Source organism: Sus scrofa, chromosome 5, assembly GCF_054392235.1.
Source record: "Sus scrofa isolate SSC_HxYL_T2T_F1_AM1 chromosome 5, Sscrofa_HxYL_maternal_Yorkshire_Landrace_v2.0, whole genome shotgun sequence".
Lineage (NCBI taxonomy): Eukaryota > Metazoa > Chordata > Mammalia > Artiodactyla > Suidae > Sus > Sus scrofa.
In genome coordinates this window covers 29,431,579-29,455,301 of record NC_139387.1, presented here as the reverse complement: position 1 = coordinate 29,455,301, position 23,723 = coordinate 29,431,579, and the positions used below count along the sequence as shown (strand labels likewise).

Below are 23,723 nucleotides of genomic sequence, written 5' to 3'. Positions count from 1 at the left end.
CTGGCATTGCTGTGAGCTGTGGTGTAGGTGACAGATGAGACTTGGATCCTGCATTGCTGTGGCTGTGGCGTAGGCTGATGGCTACGGCTCCAATTCAACCCCAAGTCTGGGAACCTCCATATGCCATGGGTGTGGCCCTAAAAAGCAAAAAACAAAAAAGAGAAAAACAGAAATGGAAGAATCAAGCTTCCTGATTTCAGACAATATTACAAAGCTACAGTTATCAAAACAATATGGTACTGGCACAAAAATAGAAATGTAGATCAATGGAATAGGATAGAAAACCTAGAAATAAACCCAAGAACCTATGGTCAACTAATATATGACAAAGGAGGCAAGAACATACAGTAGAAGAAAGATAGTCTCTCCAATAAGTGGTGCTGGGAATACTGGAAAGCTACATGTAAAAGAATTAAATTAGAACACTATTTAACACCATACACAAAATAAACTCAAAATGGATTAAAAACCTAAATATAAGGCGAGATCCTATAAAACTCCTAGAGGAAAACATAGGCAGAATGCTCTTTCGCCTAAATCACGCAACATCTTGTTTGATCCACCTCCAAGAATAATGAAAATAAAAACAAAAATAAACCTATGGGACCTAATTAAACTCAAAAGCTTTTGCACAGAAAAGGAAACCATTAAAAAAATGAAAAGACCACACATGGAATGGTGGAAAATCTCTGCAAATGACACAACATTCAAAGGCCTAATCTCCAAAATATATAAGCAACTCATAAAACACAACAATAGAACAACAAAAAAACCCAATTGAAAAATGGGTAGAGGACCTAAATAGACATTTCACCAAAGAAGACATATGGATAGCCAATAAGGCACATGAAAAAATGCTCAAAATCACTAATTATTAGAGAAATGAAAATGAAAACTACAATGAAGTACCACCTTACTCCAGTCTGGATGGGCATAATTAAAAATTCAACAAATAACAAGTGCTAGAGAGGGTGTGGAGAAGAGAGGACCCTCCTTCACTGTTGGTGGGAATATCTATGGAAAACGTAAGGAGATTCCTCAGAAAACTAAATACAGAACTACCATATGATTCAGCAATCCCACTCCTGGGCATACATCCAGACAAAACATTCACTCAAAAAGAGACATGCACCCCTATGTTCATTGCAGCACTACTCACAATAACCAAGACATGGAAATAACCCAAATGTACACAGACAGATGAATGGATTAAGAAGATACCATAACCTATATACAATGGAATACTACTCAGCCATAAAAAACAACAAAATTATGTAATTTCCAGCAACATGGATGGAACTAGCAATTCTCATGTTAAGTGAAGCAAGTCAGAAAGAGAAAGACAAATACCATATGATTATCACTTATACATGGAATCTAAAATATGGCAGATGATGTTATCTACAAAGTAGAAACAGATCATGGACGTGAGCAGACTTGTGGTTTCCAGGGGCAGAGGGGACAGAGTGGGATGGAGGGGGAGTTTGAGGTTTGTGGATACAAACTATACCATTTGGAATGGATGGGCAATGGGCTCCTACTGTACAGCACAGGGAACTGGGTGTGATTGGGTCACTCTGTTGTACAAATAGAAATTGAAGAAACATTGTAAATCAATTATACTTTAATAAAAATTGTTTTAAAAATGAAATAATTTTAAAAGAGAAGTAAATATCAAAGACAGGAGGATAACTACGTGTATTTGATGAGACAGATGTGTATCCTTTAACCATGATAGCACACTGACAACACAGACATTTGCAAATTGGAATGGAAGAAAAAAAGCAAGGTCTTATTTTTGCCTTCAAACTAGAGAGAAAATTTCTCAGAGAACTTGAAACTGAAGAGTACTGAAGTTTGAATAAATGTTTGCCAGAAAGACAAGCTTGCAAGAATAATTTAGGCGGAAGAAATAAAAGTTTCTAATTTTCCTAATTTCCAAATGGATTAGGGCAAGAGTATGTGTTTAAAAGTGTGGAGCAGTGTGATCACCATATGGCTGGTGATCAGACAATGCAAGAGAAGCTGAGATGTTTCTTAGAATATGGATAAGTACATATTTTGAAGAATCAATGCTATGCTACATGACTTAGACTTTACGGGAGCTTCAGGAAGTCATTAAAGAAGTTTTGTCAGGGAGTAATATTATCAAATTTGTCATTTTTATAAAGAGCATTTTGTTGATGATAAGGAGGATGAATTATAGGATGGTATTTCTAGAAGAAAGAGATGTCATTGGAACATTCTGAAGAAAGCAGTGATAAAGCTTATATGGTGTGTGTTAGGAAGAAGGAGCTGGTTATGTCTCAGAACGTATTTAATTTTATTTTGACTGATGTGGTGTTCCTTTACCTTATAAGGTAGGGCCAGGGAAAGATGATTTTCTGGCTTGGGGAATATCCCAACTGTTTGGGAAGAACCTGGGGAACGTGAACATTATGGTAAACATTATTGAGTTTAAATGTCAGACCTAGGTAAGCAATCAGAAATTGTAGGAGTTCTTGTCATGGCTCAGTGGTTAACAAGTCCAACTAGGAACCAAGAGGTTGCGGGTTCAATCTCTGGCCTTGCTCAGTGGGTTAAGGATCCGGCATTGCCGTGAACTGTGGTGTTGGTTGCAGACACAGCTCAGATCCCGCATTGCTGTGGCTGTGGTTTACGCTGGCAGCTACAGCTCTGATTAGACCCCTAGCCTGGGAACCTGTGGCAGGAGCAGCCCTAGAAAAGGCAAAAAGACAAAGAAAAAAAAAGACAGAAAAAAAAAAAAAAAAGAAATTTACCAGAAGTAGAAGCCAAGTTAAAAAAGGTTAGAAGTGTAAGAGAGAGAAGAAAACATGAAATATCTGAACTGGCATTATCAACATTTCATAAAAATATGTGAAATAATTAACATGTGAATATAAGAAAAACATCCCTAGTTGAATGCAAACTTCTTGTTATTAAAATGTGTTTTGTCTACCTTTGTAATTTTTCTCTTTGGTAAGTACTAGGTGGAAGGGTTGGGACACTGGTGAATAACTAAACAGTGAGTTGAATATAATTAAACTAAATTTCATTTGGACTCAGAATGAATATAGCTTTTCATTTCTTTATAGGCCATGTCGTTATTCTATTTGCCTTATTTTAGGAGGACACCTGAGAGTCATGATTGGCCTTGCCATTGTGGAAGACTGGATTCAAAGGGTAAGCTAAAGAACTGATCCTGATAATCATACAATTAGCCCAATAACAATTTTTTTAAAACACCGTATCAAAAAGAAATTGAGGGTCATTATTTAAGGGAGTAAGAGCAAGGCTGCTGATCTTTTTCACCTGCCTGTATAAACATTTTGTTTCATGAATTCCTAACAACTATGAAGCCAAATGAACATATCTATGGAATATGTAACTGGGTTGACTGTCTTTTTAAGCATATACTATAGGTCCATATATCAAAGTGTAGAAAAGACTGTTATGAGTAGGTTTAGGTTGCCTTTCATATATAATATAAACTGTATCTCATTGTAAGAAACTGAAAATAATTACTGAACATGTTCATGTTAAACATTTTTTTCAAGATGAAAGATAATGTTCACAAGTTGCCATGGTGCAGTAAGCTTCATTAATTCTATTTTGAAAGAAATATTGTGTGTGAGCACTGCATGTTCACATATAATGGCAAGAAAAAAAATAATTTTGGTGAATTAGTCCATATTGGTCAATTGCTTTTCCAGTGTTGAATCCTAACAGGGCTTGAAAGTGTATTATAGGATCATATGTAGGAAGAACACCTGGAAGTTATCCTCAACTGTATTTTCACTGTATATGTAATAGCTTTATATATTGTAATAAAATCATATAATGTAAGATCCCATAATTTTAAAGAGTAAAATTCAGTGGCATCTAGTACTGTGTACTGTGTTGTGCAAATTTCACACTCTCTTATTTTAAAAAAAAACACTTTTCCTCCTAAAAGAAAACTATACCTATTATGTAGTCATTCCTCATCCCTCCCTCCCCAGCAAATGGAAACTACTAATTTGTTTTCTGTCTTATGGATTTGCCTATTCTAGATATTTCAAACAAGTGAAATTATAAAACATGTGACCTTTTGTGTCTGGCTTCTTTTACTTGCTTTAATGTTTTCAAGCTCCATCCATATTGTAACATGTATAAGTACTTCATTCATTATTTATGGCTGAATAATATTCTATTATATGGATATGCCATATATTGTGTATCCATTCATCAATTAACGGACACTGGGTTGATTCCATCTTTTGGCTATTGTAAATAGTTTTTCTTTCAACATTCTTATACAGGTTTTGGTTGAACATCTGTTTTCATGTATTTGGGATATATTCCTGGGAATGGAACTGATGGATCATATGGGAAGCTTATATTTAATTTATTGAAGAACTTCCAAACTGTTTTCCAAAGTGGTTATACTATTTTACATTCCAACCACAAAGGGGTTCTAATGTCTCCAAATTCTCAGCAACATTTGATATTTTCCTTTAAAACAATTATAGCTATCATATCAAATGGCAAGTGTAATTGCATTCCTCTAATGATTAATGATGTCAAACATATTTTTACATACTTACTGGTCATTTACATATCTTCTTTGGAGAAATGTCTATGCAAGCCCTTTGCCAGTTTTTTTTTAATTGGCAAACATCTTTTGTTGTTGTTGACTTGTGAGAGTTATATATTTTGGACAATAGACCCTTATAAAATTCATGATCTGTAAATATTTTTCCCCATTCAGTGGGCTTTTTTTTTTTTACTTTATTGAGTGTCCTGTGATTCACAAATATTTAAAATTTTTGTCAGTGAAAATTTATTTTTTTTGTTTCTGTTGTTTGTAGAGTCATATCTAAGAAACCATTGCTAAATCCAAACTCATGAAGATTTACTCCTGTTTTTTTCTAAATGCTATATACTTGTAGCTCTTATATTTTTAAGTATTTGATCCATATTGAATTAAATTTATGCATGGTGTAAGAATCCAGTTGCTTTCTTCTGCTCGTGAATATCCACTTGTTCAGGAGACATTTGTTAAAGAAACTAAACAATCTCCATTGAATGATCTTAGCAACTTGGTTCAGAATCTATTGGCCATAGATAGTATGGGTTTATTTTTGGAATCTAAACTCTATGCCATTAATCTGTATGCAAATCTTTATGCCAGTACTACATAGTTCTGATTACTGTAGCTTAGTAATAAGTTTTAAAATTGAGATGTGTGAGTCCTACACATCTGAGTGAACTGTGTTCTTCTTCAAAATTGTTTTGACTCTTCAGGTTCCCTAGAAATTCCATATGACTATTAGCACTGGCTTTTTAAAAATGAGGTAGAGTTGATTCACAATAAATATCAGGTATAAAACAGTGATTCACAATTTTTGAAAGATATAATCAATTTATAGCTGTTATAAAATATTGGCTATATTCCCTGTGGTATACTATATATCTTTGAGCTTTATTTATTTTATAATAGTAGTTTGTACCTCCTAATCATATACCTCTATCTTGTCCCTCCCCACTTCCCTCTCCTCACTGGTAACCATTAGTTTGCTCTTTAAATCTGTGAGCCTGTTTTTTTTTTTTTTTTTTTGTCATATTGACCAGTTTGTTTTATTTTTAAGATTCCACATATAAGCGATAACATACAGTGTTTGTCTTTCTCTGTCAGACTTATTTCACTAAGCATAATACCCTCCAAGTCAATTCATGTTGCTGCAAATGACAACATTTCATTCTTTTTTATGGCTGAGTAGTATCCCATTACATACATGTACCACATCTTCTTTATTAATTCATTTGCTGATGGACACTTAGATTGCTTCCATTATCTTGGCAATTGTAAACAATGCTGCTATGAACATGAGAGTGCATATATATCTTTCCAAATAATGTTTTTGTTTTTTTCAGATATAGGCCCACTAACAGTGTACAAGGGTCCCCTTTTCTCTGCATCCTCACCAACTTTTTTTTTTTTTTTGTAATCTTTTTGATGAAAACTATTCTGGCAGTATCTCACTGTGATTTTAATTTGCATTTCTCTGATGACTAGCAATGCTGAGCATCTTTTTATGTGTCTATTGACTATCTATATGCCTTCCTTAGAAAAATATCTATCCAGGTCTTCTTCCCATTTTTTTAAATCAGTTTATTTTTTTTAATTTTGAGTTTTATGAGCTGTTTTTATACATTTTGGATATTAACTCCTTATCATCATGTCATTTGCAAATATTTTCTCCCATTTGGTAGACTGTCTTTTAATTTTGTAGATGGCTTCCTTTGTTGCACAAAAGCTTTTAAGCATAGTTAGGTTCTGTTTGTTTATTTTTGCTTTTGTAAAATCAGAAATGAAAAAGGAGATGTTACATCTGACACTATAGAAATACAAAGGATCAAAAGAGACTTACTACGTATATGGCAATAAAATAGACAATCTAGGAAAAATTAAAAAATTTCCAGAATTGTATAATCTCCTAAGACTGAATCAGGAAGAAAATATGAATAGACCAGTTATCAGTAATGAAAAAAGCTCCCAACAAACAAAAGTCCAAGACCAGATGGCTTCACAGGTGAATTCTGACAAATATTTAGAGAGGAGTTACTACCTATGCTTCTCAAACTATTCCAAAAAATTGCAGAATAAATGATTTCAAATGCATTGTATGAGGCCAGCTTCACACTGACTCTAAGATAAGACAAAGATACATCCCACAAAAAATTACAGGTCAATATCTCTGATGAACATCTGATAGATGTAAAAATCCTCAAGAAAATACTAGCAGACCAAATTCAACAAAACATTAAAAGGATCATACACCATGATCAAGTGGGATTTATCTCAGGGATAAAGGATAGTTCAATATAAGCAATTAATCATTGTAATACACCACATTAACAAATTGAAGAATTGAAAACTATATGATTATCTCAATAAAGGCAAAGGAAGCATTTGAAAAAAATCAACATACATTTATGATAAAAAAAAAAACTCCTCATAACTAGGTATAGAGGGAAGATACCTCAACATAATAAAGACCATATATGATAGGCCCACAGCTAATAGCATGTTCAATGCTGAAAAACTGAAAGCATTTCCTCCAAGATCAGGAACAACTCAAGGATGCCCACAGTCACAACTTTTATTTAACACAGTATTAGAAGTCCTAGCTATACAAATCAGACAAGAAAAAAAAAATGATTAGCCTTTCACTCTGCGAAAAAAAAATTGGGATTTTGATAGGGATTTCATGCAGTCTGTAGGTCATTTTGGGGAGTATCACCATCTTTACAACATTAACTGGTTTAACCTATGTGCATAGGATATATTATATTTCATGTAGATCTTTATATACTTTCTTTTAGGAATGTTTTATAGTTTTCAAGATGTAAGTCTGCAAATCCAGGATTAATGAATTCCCAAGCATTATATTATTTTCCTTACAAATAAAATTTTCTTAATTACCACTCAGTTTCCTCCTTGCCATGGTATAGAAATACAACTGAATTTTGTTTGATCTTTTATACTGCATCATCACTAAACCCATTAATTAGTTCTGATGCTTTTTACATGAACTTTCATGATTTCCATGATACATATCATGTCAACTGAGAGAAGACACAGATTTATTTTATTTTTCAATTTGGATGCCTTTTGTTTCTTTTCAAGGCCAAATTACTCAGGGTAGAACTTTTAGCATAGTGCTTAATAGAAGAGGTAAAATAAGCATCATTATCTTATTTCTGATAATAGGGGGAACACGTTCCCTAACACTGGATGTGATATATGAGTTTTCACAAATGTCCTTTATCATTTTGAAAATGTTCCTTTATTTGCTAGCTTGATGAACTTTTTTTTCTTTTCTTTTTTTTTTTTTTTTTTTTTTTGCCTTTTAGGGCTGCACCCATGGCATATGGAGGTTCCCAGGCTAGGGATCGAATCAGAGCTGCAGCTGCTGGCCTATCCCACAGCCACAGCAACATGACATCCAAACTGCACCTGTGACCTATACCACAACTCACTCACGGCAATACTGGATCCTTAACCTACCAAGCGAGGCCAGGAATCCAACCTGCTATCCTCACCAATATTAATCAGATTCGTTTCCACTGAGCCATGGTGGGAACTCTCATGAATCACTTTTTATCACAAAATATTGATTTTTTTAAAAATGCTTTGTTAGTATCAATTGACATGATTATATATGGGTTTTTTCCCCTTCATTCTATTAATATGATGTATTAATATTATGTATTTGCAGTTTGATTTTTGTTTTTGTTTTTTACTTTTTAGCACCTTGCCCGTGGCAAATGGAGGTTCCCAGGCTAAGGGTTGAATCAGAGCTGTAGCAACACCATATCCAAGCTGCATCTGCAACCTACACCACAGCTCACAGCAAAGCCAAATCCTTAACCCACTGAGGAAGGCCAGGGATCAAACCCGTGTCCTCATGGATACCAGTCAGATTTGTTAACCGCTAAGGGAACTCCCAGACTGATTTCTATATGTAGAAACACTATTGCTGAGATAATCTCACTTGATAGTGATGTATAGTACTGCTGCTTGTTTTGATTTTTCAGTATTTTGTTGAGGATTTTTGTACTTAGATTCATAAGAAATAGTGGTGTGTAGTTTCCTTTTCCTTGTGATGTATTTGGCTTTGGTATATAATGCTGGTCTTATAAAATGAATTAGGAGAAATTCTTTCCTCTTCCAAATTTTTGTAAAATTTTGAGAATAACTGGCATTAAATCATCTTTAAATGTTTGTTAGAATTCACTTGTGAAGCCATATGGAGTTTATCTGGAAGTTTTTAATTACTTATTCGGTCTCAAGTTCCTTGATTGTGTTATGTGGTCTAATGGGTTATTATTTATAATAAATGACTTTATCAGAGCAAAATATAAATAAAAGAAATAAGTAATACAAAAACCATACACGTTTGTAATTGTTATGTTTTCTTGGAGAATTCACTTCTATGTCATTATGAATTATGCTAATTATTCCTTATAATTTTTTTGTTGTTCTGAAGCCAACTTTACTGAAATTATTATAACCCCTCCAGCTGTCTTTAAATTTGTCTGGATATGGTATACATTTATCCAGCCGTTTACTCTGGACCTAAGTGCTTATATTTAAGTCTGGATTCTTGTAGACAGTATATAGTTGGATTTTGCTTTTTTGTCTGCTCTAATAGACTTTGTCTTTTTATTGTTTTATTCACACTAAATGATTTTAATGTGACTGATAAAGATAAATTATTATTTATAATCTTTTAAAGTTTTTTATTCATTGTGTTTCTTGTTTCTTTTATTTTTTCACTTTTTTCTGGTTTTAATTGTGCATTTTATGTAATTTAATTTTAATTCTTTTAGGATAACACACATAATTATTTGAATTTTTCTGAATTTTTTTTTTTTACTACTGACCTAGAATTTGAAATATGCAAATTTAATTTAAGTTCACCTTCATGTAACACTAACTGCCTCATAGGTAGTGCAGTTACCTTACACAGATATTCTCAATTCTTTCCTGATGTTCCTTATGATACTGCTGCTTCATTTCAATTGTCCATATGTACTAGTCACCAATATATTGTTACCATTATTGCGTTAAACAAACTATTATCTTTAAATCTGTTAAGAAAAAGAAAATATTTTTATGGTACTTTCACTTGTTCCTTCTGCAATGCCCTTTTGTTCTTTATGAAGATCTGATTTTGCCCCTATCATTTTCTTTTTTCTTAACGAATTTCTTTTAATATTTCCTGAATGACAGGTCTGCTGACAACAAATTTCTTCAGTGTTTGTCTGAGAAAAATCTTTATTTCTCCTTCACTTTTGAAGAATAATTTCTCTAGACACATAATTCAAGGTTGGTGGGTTTATTCTTTCAATACTTTAAATATTTAACTCTGTTCTTTTCTTGCTTATATGTTTTCCGAGAAGTCCTCTATGATTCTTATCCTACTCTGCTATAGGTAAGGTATTTTGTTAAAATCATTTGACTTTTTTCAACATTTTCTTTTTCATGATTTTCTGCTGTTTGAATATGAAATGCCTGCATATATATTTATTTATAGATACATATCCTGCTTGACATTCTCTGAGTTTCCCAGATTGTGGCTTTGAGTATGCCATTAATTTTGGAAAATGCCTGGCCATTCTTTCTTTTTTCCCCTTCTGATATTCCAATTATATCGACATAACACCTCACGAAATCACCTCACAGATCTTGGATGTTCTGTTGCAGTTTTTCTTTTTACGCCCAGAGTTTTAGTTTGATTAAGTTTTTACTGACATGTCTTCAAGCTAATCAGTTCCTTCCTTGGATGTAACTGATCTACTGTGGATCTTACCAATGTTATTTTTCTCTTATTATTTCTTTTTTTCTTTGAGATTTCATATCCTCATTTATGTTATCTATCTATTCTTGCATGTCGTCCACTTTTTCTATGAGAGCCCTAAATATATTGTCACTGATATTTTAAATTCTCTGTCTGATAATTCCAATATCTTTGTCTTTATTTGAGTATGGTTCTGATCCTTGTCTTGTCTCTGGGCTGTTTTTTGTTATTGTTTGTATGCTTATTTTTGTCTTTTAGCATGTTTGTAAGTTTTTGTTGAAATCTGGATATAATGAATCAGGTAGCAGGAAGTAAGGTAAAAAGCCTTTAGTGTGAGGTTTTATGTTAATCAGGCCAAAATTTGGGCTGTGCTTAAATTTTGTAGTTTTACAGCTGTTAGAAGCTTAAAATTCTTCTAGTGTCTTTGTTTTATCTTCCCTTTTGACCTTAGGATTTTCTGAGAACTCACATGCAGATGCAATCTTGAAGCCCATTAACTGTAACCCACTCCTTATATGGGAAATCTGTTGTTATGTGAAAAAGTGTGGAGAAGATGAAAAAGCAAGAGGGTCTAGGTTAGGAGAAATGTCCTCCCCCAAATGGAGTAAGACTGGTAAATTCTTTCCCCTGGAGAGTGGCCCTTGTTATGAAGGACATTCTAGGTGTTCTTCATAATGTCTATTTTTCCTCTTCCCTCGTCAGAGCTGTGAAGGGATCCTTATTGGCTTTCACCATGAAACCTAGTAATTAGAATCACTACTAATTATGTAAGTGGTGAAAATGCAACCAAGCAGGACGCTGTGAAGGCCTTCTCCAGACAGATCCCTCCTCCATTCCCCTGCTTCAGCTCCTCTCTGAAGTACCTAGATAACAGTACCTGATGCACACTTCCTGAGCTGTTTTACAGATGCTAAAACCACCACCAAATGGAAGAAATTAACTACTTGATGACCATGAGCCCCCAGAACTACTGGCGCCTAAGGATAGATATTAACCACTCTGTCACTTCAACATCAATGAATCAGAAAACTGCACAAGGTGATCACGCATCTTGTGAACCCCTTCCCTCATCTGGACTTTAAAAAACGGCTTTGCTGAAACCCTTCTGGGAGTTCTAGGTGTTAGAGCACAAGCCACCCATCCTCCTTGTATTGGCACCTTTGCAATAAAAGCTACATTTTCCTTCACCACAACCCACTGTCAGTAGACTGGCTTTACTGCTCATGCGGGAGTGTTCCCAAGTTTGGTTTGGTAACAAAAATGCATGTGGTACAGGGCACTAGCTTAAAACCAGCACTTTAGTTAAAACTTTTGGAAATAGATAACTTTTCCCTTTATACCTGATACTGTAGAGAAAGAAGAAATTTTCCTCTATTCTTCTAAATTCATTGACTGGTCTAAGAATTAAATTGACATGGGACAACAGGAGAAAATCAAACAAAATTTTAATAACCTGTGTATGTGGGAAAGACTTTGGAAAACTGAGTAATTTCACAAAATGGATGAAACCCTCACTTTACCTTTTCAGCTAAAGAAAAAAAAAGGGGGAATGTTGGGGGTAGTGGTTTGAAGCAAAAGAAGAGGAAGGCAATTCATATGGAAATAGAAAAGCAAGTGTTTGGTAAACAAATGTTTACTGGTCCAAAAAGAAACAACACAGAGTGGACTGAAATGTCTCCAGACCCTGCTGAGTTTCCTCACCACACCTAGCCAAATATTCTTTATAGATATCTCTGGTGATAGTTATATTCTGGGAATCAACTCTGTTATCGAAATTCTTTTAGGCAGTTAAGGGGGAGGTGACACAAAAAAATTTAAGTCTTTTGCTTCTTAAAAATAATCAGCCTAAATTAATACTACATTTTGGAGTAGTAAACTTTGTTCCCATATAATATAAATACCAACATATTTCATCAATAAAGAAAAATGTATAAATAAAAATGGAAAAATCCTGAGTATCAGGCACCTCACACACAGAATGCCATGAAATTTCACCATTATCTTAAGAAAATGAAAGAAATTTATGACTAAAATCTGACAAGTATTCTTTATTTGAATTCAGACCTGTTCATCCATGGGGCATCATTTACTTTCAAAAGCCATTGAAAACCATCTTTCACCAATTCTGAAATCATGACAACTGGATACTAAAAGCATCAAACACAAACATTGTTTTTATAATTAAGCCTGAGAAAACCTAAAATTTACATTTGAATATATGTATGCATCTGTATAAAATTTTATGACTGCACCAATTTACTCTTTTCTATTTTTAAGGTAGGGTAAAAAAAGAGAGACCGAATTCTATTGTCTTCCTTTAATCCTCAGTAATAATAGGTGCTGGACAAAAAAAATGTGTGGAAATAGCACTCTCAAACAACATAGGCAATTTTTATCTGACTTTGCTATGGTTTAGACAGATAAGAATTTATATGCTATTTTATTTTCCTGTGTTCAGAGTGTTTAATGTAAACTATTTCTTCATTGTTAAATAAATTAAACTGCATAAACGAAGTGAAAAACTGATAAGGAAAAAAATCATCTCAGAGGTTTTTGGCAAGATAGGTTACACTTATGACCTCATCAGGGATTTAACATCTAAGACAGCCAGCAATACAAATCCAAGTGTCATTAAACTGAATTTTTAAGGCATATCCATGCTATATCCTTTGATGCTAATGCACTATATAAATTCACACTCCTCCTTAATGGTCTATCCATTTCTCATTTCCTTTACACAGTGGGGTAGCATTATTTTTGCAATTCTATTCTGAAATAGAGGTTCGGATAAAAGAAAAAATATGGACTTGTAATCTGCATTTTTGCTTTTATTTAAAATAAACACAGAATAGTTAAACTATTTTCTTGAAGTAGGAAAAAAAATATAGAACTGGTCTCCTATTTCTGTATTTTCTTCAAATGTAAGTCATGTTCCACCCAAACAGAGTGCCTGAATTTCTATTTTACTTTGTAGGTACCAATTCAAATGTTTCACTTTTTTATTCCTAACTTAATCAGAAGTATAAATTAAAGTGTCTTGAATTTTATCCAGATTATCATGATATAGGTCCTAAATTTCTAGCGGGCATTGTAGCCTATCAGTATCAAAATATTATTATCAAAACAAATCAAAAAGAAGTTATCAGTTTTTATTTATGAGGCTAGTGAGCCTGGGTGATTCAGTCAATAGAGGTCAGCCTCTTTGGGTAAATGCAGACAGAGAAGAGTAGGGAGTCAGTTTGTAGAAGCCATTGGAGAATATGCCTCACACAATGTTTGCTGATGTTGCCACACTGATGCACAGAACCAATGGATCAGGCTACTGACTTCCCAACTGCAGTCAGAAAGCTTCATTCCATTCATAGATCAAAAAACATTTTTTTCTGCTTCAAAGGTTTGAGAGATCTTAACAAATTTTCTTAAATATTTTTAAGGCCCCTTGTTTTTTAAGGATCTGCCACAATCTTTAAATGAGAATAGCATTAGAGCACAGCAGAGTGTAAACAAAATGCATTTCCCCAGAGTCTTCATTATTTCTGTCATGTCATGTAACAGATCCAGTGTGCTTTGCAGACAGTCCAGCAATGATCTGAAATTCATTCTACATGTTGATATCCTGCTGCGTATAATTTTAAGAGGAAGATTTTAATTCACATAAATGTGAAAGAAGTGAACAGGTCTATTAAGCAAGAATTTAAAGTTCACTAATATACAACATATGCACGTACACTATACAAAAGTTTAGTTTGGGCTTGAAAACTATTTTACTTCTATTTTCCAATAATTTAAAATACTATGTTTAAAATGAAATCAAGCTTATTGTGCCATGCTCTCTCTTGCACTTAACATTAAATATTAATGTTACGTTTTAACACCCTTTAATGTTAAGAATGTCACTGGATTAACTGAGATGTTCAGATTTAAACACCCATGGATCTGATTAGGAAACAGCTATATTCACTCCCTCCAGTGTGCTCCTCCAGTGTGCTCTACTTTTTGGATGATCCCAGAGAATCAGTTTTTATCTTTCTATCTTTACTCCGTTCTGCTATCTCTGAACAGCAAAAAAATCCAAGCAAACCAATGGCAGTTGTTTTTCCTCACTTCTAATTGCTGGGGCAGTCCAATCCTGGAAATAATATAGTGTCATACAATTTTTCCTCCATTGGCAAATGGTCTCTTTTTACTGCTGAATTGGAATCCATTCTTTTCTTGAGGGCCTATTCACATCTCTAATGCCAAAGTGTGAATGGTCTGTAATAAGCAAGGGCAGCATAGTTATCCTACAGCTGTTGTCATTTATTTAGGAATACTGTAACAAAAAATACCAACCTTGAACAATATCACTGCCTTCTCCACAGCCCCCAATCCATTATTACCAATGAGCTATTGTGCAGATTCTGCTATTGTAAGCAATCTGTTCTGGTTATAATTATGGGCATTCTGTTCAATAATAGGAATGCTATGTCCATTCCCTCCAGCAACTGGTTGTGCTTGCTATTCACTCTTGTTCTTTTTTTATGACGCCATCTCTTAAAAACATTGCTTGGTTAAACCAAGAAAATAAACAGATATTTAACTTGTAGATGCTTGTTTGCAGTTGCATCATGGATTAAAAATAAAATCAATATACTATTATATAGAAGCATCCTAGCAAAAGATACCAGAAGTGTGTAAACAAGTATGAATCAACTACCAAAAGATTACTTGAAACATGGAAAATATTACCTTATGATTACATGACAGTTTGTTTTGGATCATGATAAAATGGAAATCAAACAAATAAATGGTGTACCTTTTCAGAGGGAAGACAAATTCCATTTTTTTTTTCTTTTAGTCCAGAAAGAAGGAGCTGGAGGGGGAAAGGATATAAAGCAAACTGTTAATGATGTGCATAAATTTTTTTTTTTAACTTCAATGGAAGAATGTTTTGAAACTAAGGTTTCCCACAGACCCCAGAAGAGACTGCTTTGTATTTATGCACTAATGTGCAAATGCATTATTAAAATTGTTGTAATTTTTGAAGAAGTTAAAAAGTTAGCCAAGTTTCAAGGACTGGGTCAGTTTCCATAGGCTGCTGGCCTACACCACAGCCACAGCAACAGAGGAACTGAGTCTTGTCTGTGACCTATACCACAGGTCATAGCAATGCCAGATCCTTAACTCACTGAGTGAGGCCAGGGATTGAACCTGCAACCTCATGGTTACTAGTCGGATTCATCTCCACTGCACTATAAAAGTACCTCCTGGCCTTCTGTATTTCCGTATGTCTAGACAGCAAGACACTTTGTCATCTATTTAAGAATGACTACACAGCAAAGTTATATAGCTTCCAGAGCTAAGGACAGGCTACTCACTGCTCAGTGTAATAAAGATAATGTTTTCCCTGTGGAGCAAAGGACAAAATGCATATTGTCCATTGTAAACTATTTAAGTTTCTTAAGCTTACTGTTGCTCTCCTGTAATGTAACATGTTATAGTATACAGGTGTCATATGGACATTTCTTTCTATGTTGTACAGTAAGAACTGGAACTTAGGGAATCAATGCAAAATTGCTGATATTCTGGCTACTATTTCTATGACTAATACATTTGACTTGATTTTTGATTCAAGGTTCCTCTGTTTTCCACCAGCATCCATGAAAACGTGGCAGGCTGACTTGTGAGCTTGAAATGAGGATAAAATCTTAGAACCTATATAGTTCTTGATAGTTAATGCTCAGAAGGGGGAAGGTTTGGGATTAGGGTTATAACGAGGAGGTACAGTAGTGTCATATTTGGGAATTAAAGAGGAGGCGCCATAAAGATGTTATTGGTTCCTCAGGATGGGCAAGCTTAATCACATTTTTTCCCCACAGGAAAAGACATGTATGCAAATGATTGTTACGAACATATATTCTATTCCATTTTTTCTTTTTCCCTGCTATCCTCTAAACAGAGTTGCTTCATGTCATCTAGTAGCCAAAATGTAACCAATACAAATTCACTTTTGCTTTAGCCCTTTAGCCTTCCAGAATTAGGGGAAAATAGTAAAAATTCATAAAAAGATTATGAAAGAGAACCCTGGTATCCATACTTTAAGTAGAAGGAAAAGCCAGTGGTGATTAAATAATAGTCATCTACATTTATTCAGTTTATTTCTTGAGATATTAGACAATATAAGCTCTAAAGGGATGTTATACAAGCATAGATCCCTGTAACCCTGGAGTTGAGGAAATTTACAATTAAATATTTGCAGCAATACATAGATATCATATTGAGTCTGCATACTAATACTGCAAAGCACAAATTCCTATTTTATAAATGATCAAGTTGAGGCTCAGAAAGATTAAGGAAACATATTGAAGGCTTTGCTTATTTTTTGCAGGGAGGGGGCAAGATGTGGTCTTAGGTTAGTCATATTTCAGTTCTCGTGCCATTTTGTCACTATTGAATATCTTTACTATAAAAAGAGTAAGAGTGAAGTGCACCATTTGGCTGATTCAGAAGCCCTTTTGTCAGATTCACCGTCGTGCTGCAGTGACACAGCAGCTGTAACAAAGTCTCATAGGTATATTCAGCATCAATATAGACAGTGTCCCTGCATGTGGACATCTGGCTCCTCCAGGAAAAAATGGATAAGGAGTAAAATGCCCTTTCACTGTTATAACCTAGCAAACCAACTCAGGAGAATGCATGAGCAACTCTTAGGGATTCCCTAAAATACTTCCTTAAGAAACTAGCCTTTCTATAATTGACAGAGAAGAAACAGAGAGAGTGTTTTTTCCATCACTAGATTAAACGTTGCTATTATGACTATAGTGTTTGACCTAGTGCTCAATTCTGAAGGCTGGGAAAACAAGGAGTTATATATATGTTTTCTCCTGTCTTTTCTAATTGATTATAAGCTTTTAAAGGCAGGGTCCATGTCTTATTCATCTCTATTTCCCCAGACCTTATTTCAGTGATTGTCATGTAGCAGTGGTAAACAAATATTTAATACCCTAATGAACAAGTTAATGAATAATGATAAATGATATTTATAAAAATCAAAAGAGAAAGTAGATTGTGGAGAGAACATGCACTATACACTTAATATAAGTCCAAAACTAAAGTAAAAAACTCACTTCAAAGAATTTTAAAACTATTCAGCTTTTGCTTGAGAGAAAACACAAGAAGATAAAGGCCAAGGCAGAAAAGGAATATTAAATTACTGTATTTTCTTGCTTCATGAGTCACTGATCAGATAGTACAATGCAAAAGATACTCCTAATGATATGACTGTATTAGTAAATCAGTATATACATTATATAATATATAATTGGTATATGATTAGTATATAATAAAAAATAGCATATTTTTTCAATTAGTAAATCTTTCAGCAAGCATAGATTAGACTAAGAGCTGTGCTATGAGCTTCTTTGAAGAGGCTGTGCATTGATTATATAAAGATAAATAAAACAATTCCAGAAAAAATGATCACATAGTCTAATGGAGAACAAAAACACTTAAATAGTAATAATACCATATCTAGGGCGATGAGCAAATGAGCACAGAGGAAAGAAGTGGCACCAGTGCATCCTGGTAGAGGAGAACTGGGTCCCAGATGAGATGATGTTGGGGATAAGTCTCTGTCCTCACAACAGACAAAGTCTGTTTTGAGCTGACATAACTTGTCTACCTACACAGATTCAGGCCTAAATCTCTTCAGTGAGCCACTAGGGACCCTATTCAGAAAAATGGCAACCCCCTGGGAGTTCCCTGGTGGCGCAGTGGTTAAGGATTCAGCACTGTCACAGCTGTGGCTGGGGTTCAACTCCTGGCCTGTAACTTCTACATACTGTAGGCATATCTCGTTTCCCTGTCTCCCCCCGCCAAAAAAAATGACAACCCCTTTGGCCCATCTTCATCCTGTCAGGGAATGTTCACATCTATTTTATCTTTGTAATCCTCACAATAGTCTTACAAATGTGTATGTGATGGGAGGGGTCAGAGATGAAGTAGGGATTAGTACCTGAAAACAAAGAAAGAAAAATGCAGTAAGGTTAAATGATTTGCCTTAATTTGAACATCTACTAAATCCAAAAGAAATCCTTTTTCTTAAAAATTGGTGCATATAAATTCTATATAATAGGTTATGGAGTTCCCGTCATGGCTCAGTGGTTAACGAATCCGACTAGGAACCATGAGGTTGCAGGTTCGGTCCCTGGCCTTGCTCAGTGGGTTAAGGATCCGGCGTTGCCTGATCTGTGGTAAAGGTCACAGACGCGGCTTGGATCCCACGTTGCTGTGGCTCTGGCGTAGGCTGGTGGCTACAGTTCTGATTAGACCCCTAGCCTGGGAACCTCCATATGCCGCAGATGTGGCCCTCGAAAAAGCAAAAAGACAAAAAAAAAAAAAATTCTATATGATAGGCTAGACCATTGTTTTCTAATCTTTGGAAGTCTAGACCATTTATGTGTTTGAGAAGTTAAGGCTAAGAATAATGGGTAGGGAGAGCAGATAAAACCATATTCTCCTCATCTTCTTTGACCTGAACTGTCCCTCTTCTTCTCTGTTCTCTACATTGGTTTACTTTTTTAAGATTTCATAAAAATACACGTCAACTATAACCATAGATTAAAATCTATTTCAGTTTAGACAGAGGAACTTCTTACATTATCACACATTCCAGAAAAATTTTCTCCCCTTAACACTTTCCTATCCTGACTGAGGAATATGGATTTTTGATAAACTTTGTTAACTAACTTTGAGTAATTAAGCAGTGACAACAGTGAGATCTCAAACGCGCGTGTGTGTGTATAATGCTATGAAACTTCCATGTTTCTATCATTTTCAAATTCTCCTATAATATGCAGCGACTATATCTTCCCCCATGATAGACATGAGTTGTAATGGCAAGTAGACTACATTCAATTCAGTCATTATATTCAATTCTGACCATGTAGGACAATCTGGTATTTTGGTTCAGGAACCGCATGCATGACACACAAATTTTTCAACCTGGAAAATCTCAGAAGACTAGCAAGTCACATTAACTTGCAGGGGGAAAAAATTGTTTTCTCATTTCTGGTTAACATAATTATTGTCTTTATTTTTTTTTTTTCACTTAATAAAATTAATTATCAAAAATGTCTAACAAAAGGAAAAAACCTGTACCATTTAGTTTCTAGTGTAGTTTATTCACAGGTAAAAGAACTAGATGCAACAAAGTATAAAACTAAATTTATTTTTATTTTGTAAAACATTATTTAGGTTGAAATATTAACTTTTCTATTCTTAGTTACCATGTGATCTGACACCCTTTTGAGAATCACAACATTTCTTAATTCAATAGATTAAAATTTCCCTGTTAATATAAAAGAACAAATTTTTGTTGATTAAAGAAATGTATATTGGGGAGATTGAGAAAATATATCTTTTCTAAGATGCTGTCACTGAAAATATCTGAAAGGCTATGTGTAATTTTTATTTTGGAGAGAATAGTAAAATAATTCACCTTTATTCATGCATACCTGTCTTGATTCCCATGTACACATGGCTTTATAACAGAAGAAGCTGAATATTTTAAATATTAGGTTTATATTTCAGAGACAGTATCATGGTAAATGTTGCTATTCTTTGAAACACAAAATATAACTCTAACATCTTAATGATTCCTTACAGAGTCAGTCCAAGAAGACTAACGAATCCCCTTGATTTTCCACCAAAACTGTTGCATTAAAAGCCAGGGATTTCTCTTTTTATGAATGTTAGCATTTGCCTTATATATTGAGGTGCTTTTATGTTGAGTGCATATATATTTAAAATTGTTATATCTTCTTCTTGGATTGATCATTATGTAGTGTCATTCTTCGTCTCTTATAATAGTCTTTATTTTAAAATCTATTTTGTCTGATATGAGTATTGCTATTCCAGTTTTCTTTTGATTTCTATTTGCAGGAATTAACTTCTTCCACCCTCTATTTGCAGTTTGTATGTGTCCCTAATCTGAAGTGGGTCTCTTGTAGATAGCATTTAAATGGGTCTTGTTTTTTTTTGTATCCATTCAGCCAGTCTATGTCTTTTGCCTGCGGCCATTAATCTATTTACATTCACTGTAATTACAGACAAGTATATATTTATTGTCATGTTCTTAATTGGTTTGGATTAGTTATTTTAGGTCTTTTCTTCCTTTCCTCTTTTTTTTTCTCTTCTCTTGTGATGACTACATTTACTATTGGTTTCAACTTACTTTTTTGTGTTTATGTGTATCTATTATAGTTTTTTGGCTTGTGGTTCCAGGTAGATTTTGATAAGGCAGTTTGTAGATATAGATATAGATATAGATACATATAATTGACTTAGGTTGCTGGTATCCCACTTTCAAATGCATTTTCAATATTCTGCATTTGTACTTCCTCATAATTTCTAGTTTTGATATCTTATTTGTTTTTGGATGATTTCCTACTTTTATGTTTGCCTTTAACAATAAGCTTTCCATTTATAATTTTATTGTTTCTAGCTGTGGCCTTTTCTTTTCCACCTAGAGAAGTTCCTTTAGTAGTTGTTGTAGAGCTGATTTTGTATTGCTGAATTCTCTTTTCTGAAAGGTTATTGATTTCTCCATCAAATCTGAATGAGAGCTTGGCTGGGTAGAGTATTCTTGGTTTTAAGTTTTTCTCTTTCATTACTTGAAATGCATCAGGCCACTCCCTTCTGGACTGCAAAGTTTCTTCTGAAAAACATGTTAATAATCTTATGGGGGTTCCCTTGCATGTTATATGTTGCTTTTTCCTTGTTACTATCAATATTATTTTCTTTTTAATTTTTGTCAATTTGCTTTATATGTTTCTTGGCATGTTTCTCTATGGATTTACCCTGTATGGGACTCTCTGCACTTCTTGAACTTGAGTACTTTCTTCCCCAAATTAGGGAAACACAAAAGACACTTAACAGCCAAAGCAATCTTGAGAAAGAAAAATAGAACTAGAGAAATCAGGCCCCCTGATTTCAGACTATACTACAAAGTCACAGTAATCAAAATAATATGGTACTGACACAAAAACAAAAATATAGATCAGTGGAACAGGATAGAAATCCCAGAAATAAACCAAAGGACCTATGGTCAACTAATGTATGACAAAGAAAACAAGACTCTACGATGGAGAAAAGACAGTCTCTTCAATAAGTGGTACTAGGAAAACTGTACAGCTACATGTAAAAGAATGAAATTAGAACACTCTTTAATACCACACACAAAAATAAACTCAATTAAAGACCTAAATGTAAGGCCAGATACAATAAAACTATTAGAAGAAAACATAGGCAAAAAACTCTTTGACATAAACTGCAAGAATGTCTTTTCTGATAAGAAAATAAAAACAAAAATAAAAAAAATGGGATCTAATTAAACTTTAAAGCTTTTTCACAAAAAAGAAAACCATTTAAAAAAAGAGAGGACTCACAGAATGGAGGAAAATATTTGCAAAGGAAGTGACTGACCAAAGGATTAATTTCCAAAATATACAAACAACTCTGAAGCTTTATATTAAGAAAACAATCAACCCAGTACATAAACAAACAAACAAAAAAAAAATGAGCAGAAGATCTAAATAGACATTTCTCCAAAGAAAACAGACAGATGACCAAAAGGCACATGAAAAGATGCTCAATATCACTAATTATTAGAGAAATGCAAATCAAAACTACAATAAGGGAGTTCCTGCAGTGGCTCAGTGGTAATGGACCTGACTACTTATCCATGAGGATATGGGTTCAATACCTGGCCTCACTCACTGGATTAAGCTTCTGGCATTGCCACGAGCTCTGGTGTAGGTCACAGATGCAGCTCAGATCTGGCATTGCTTTGGGTGTGGTGTAGGCCAGCAGCTATAGCTCCATTTTGACCTCTAACCTGGGAATTTACATATGCTTCAGGTTTGATCTAAAGAGCAAAAAAAAAAAAAAAAGAAACTACAATGAGGTATCACCTCACACCAGCAAGAATGACCATCATCAAAATCTATGAACAATTAATGTGAGAGAAGGCATGGAGAAAGGGAACCCACTTATACTGCTGGTGGGAATATAAATTGGTACAACCACTGTGGAAAATAGCATGGAGATTCCTTAAGAAACGAAATATAGCATTACCATAGGATACAACAATTCCAATCCTGGATTCTATTTGGAGAAAACCATAATTCAAAAAGAAACATGCATCCCAATATTCACTGCAGCACTATTTACCATAGCCAAGACATGGAAGCAAGCAAATATCCATCGACAGTAGAATGGATAAAGAAGATGTGGTACATATATACAATGGAATACTACTCAGCTATTAAAAATAATAATAATAATGTTATTTGCAGCAAACTGAATGGACCTAGATATTATCATACTAAGTGAAGTCAGACAAAGAAAGTCAAATATAAAATACTTATATATGGAATCTACAAAAAATGATACCAAAGAACTCATTTATAAAACAGAAATAAATTCACAGATTTCAAACTCAAATTTACAGTTTCAAAAGGGAAAACTATGGGGAGGGGAGAGGGTGTATAAATTAGGAGGTTAGGATTAACATGTACACACTACTATATATAAAATAGATAACTGACAAGACTTAGTGTATAGCACAAGGATATCTTAATATTCTGTAATAACCTATATGGGAAAAAAGAATGGATATATATATATATATATATATATGTATAACTGAATCACTTTGCTGTACACCTGAAACTAAAACAATCATGTAAATTAAATATAATCCAATAAAATTTTAAAAAAGAAAAAATAATATAAAATAAAATAAAACCCAGGGACTGTTTATATAGATGTTAAAAATAAATAATAACTAAAATTAGCTTTTATCCATTCATCATTCATTCACAATAAAAATTTTCCAAATAATTATTAAATCTATAATTTTTAAATATGATATTATATTTTACCTGCATTAAAGTTCCACATTTTAATTTTGGATCTCTAGCTGTTTGACTTTAAGATAATATTCAAAAACTCTTCAAAGCTAGCATCTCCCATTTCTTAACTTCTTTCTAGGCAAATTGATCAGTAGTGTTTTGAGGATTGGCTGTGTGCCCAGTTTCTACAAATGCCAAAGACTTCTGTGCATCAAGTTAATTAAAATTGACTGCTTGTTTTAGGCAGAAGAAACAGGCAGAATGCCGGATGGTTCTAAAGAGTGATTGAACAATTTAAGTAAACAGAATAACCTGCCTTCAAGCCAAAGAATAAAAATTGTTTATTATGTTGTCTTTGCTTAAAACAAAACAAAAAGCTCTAAAAATGTTGGTTTTAGTTGAAAAAATATGAAATATATACCTGAATCAAACAGAAAATTTTATTCTAATCATAGAAAAACAATACAAAATATTCAACAAT

At 33.8% G+C, this 23,723-nt stretch overlaps 1 long non-coding RNA gene across 7 annotated transcripts in view; it reads right to left on the bottom strand.

Annotated features, from left to right (window-relative positions):
- The window catches only part of LOC102167263 (uncharacterized), a 384,081-nt gene that overhangs the window by 238,670 nt on the left and 121,688 nt on the right, over nucleotides 1-23,723 (bottom strand). For 3 of the 7 annotated variants that reach the window (XR_014803464.1, XR_014803462.1, XR_014803463.1), the window contains exon 2: nucleotides 15,145-15,201. This is a non-coding gene — a long non-coding RNA (uncharacterized LOC102167263). Of the gene's footprint in view, nucleotides 1-12,382; nucleotides 14,604-15,144; nucleotides 15,202-23,723 lie in introns of those variants that run through there. The other 4 variants (XR_014803459.1, XR_303428.3, XR_014803460.1 and 1 more) reach the window with 3 other exon arrangements.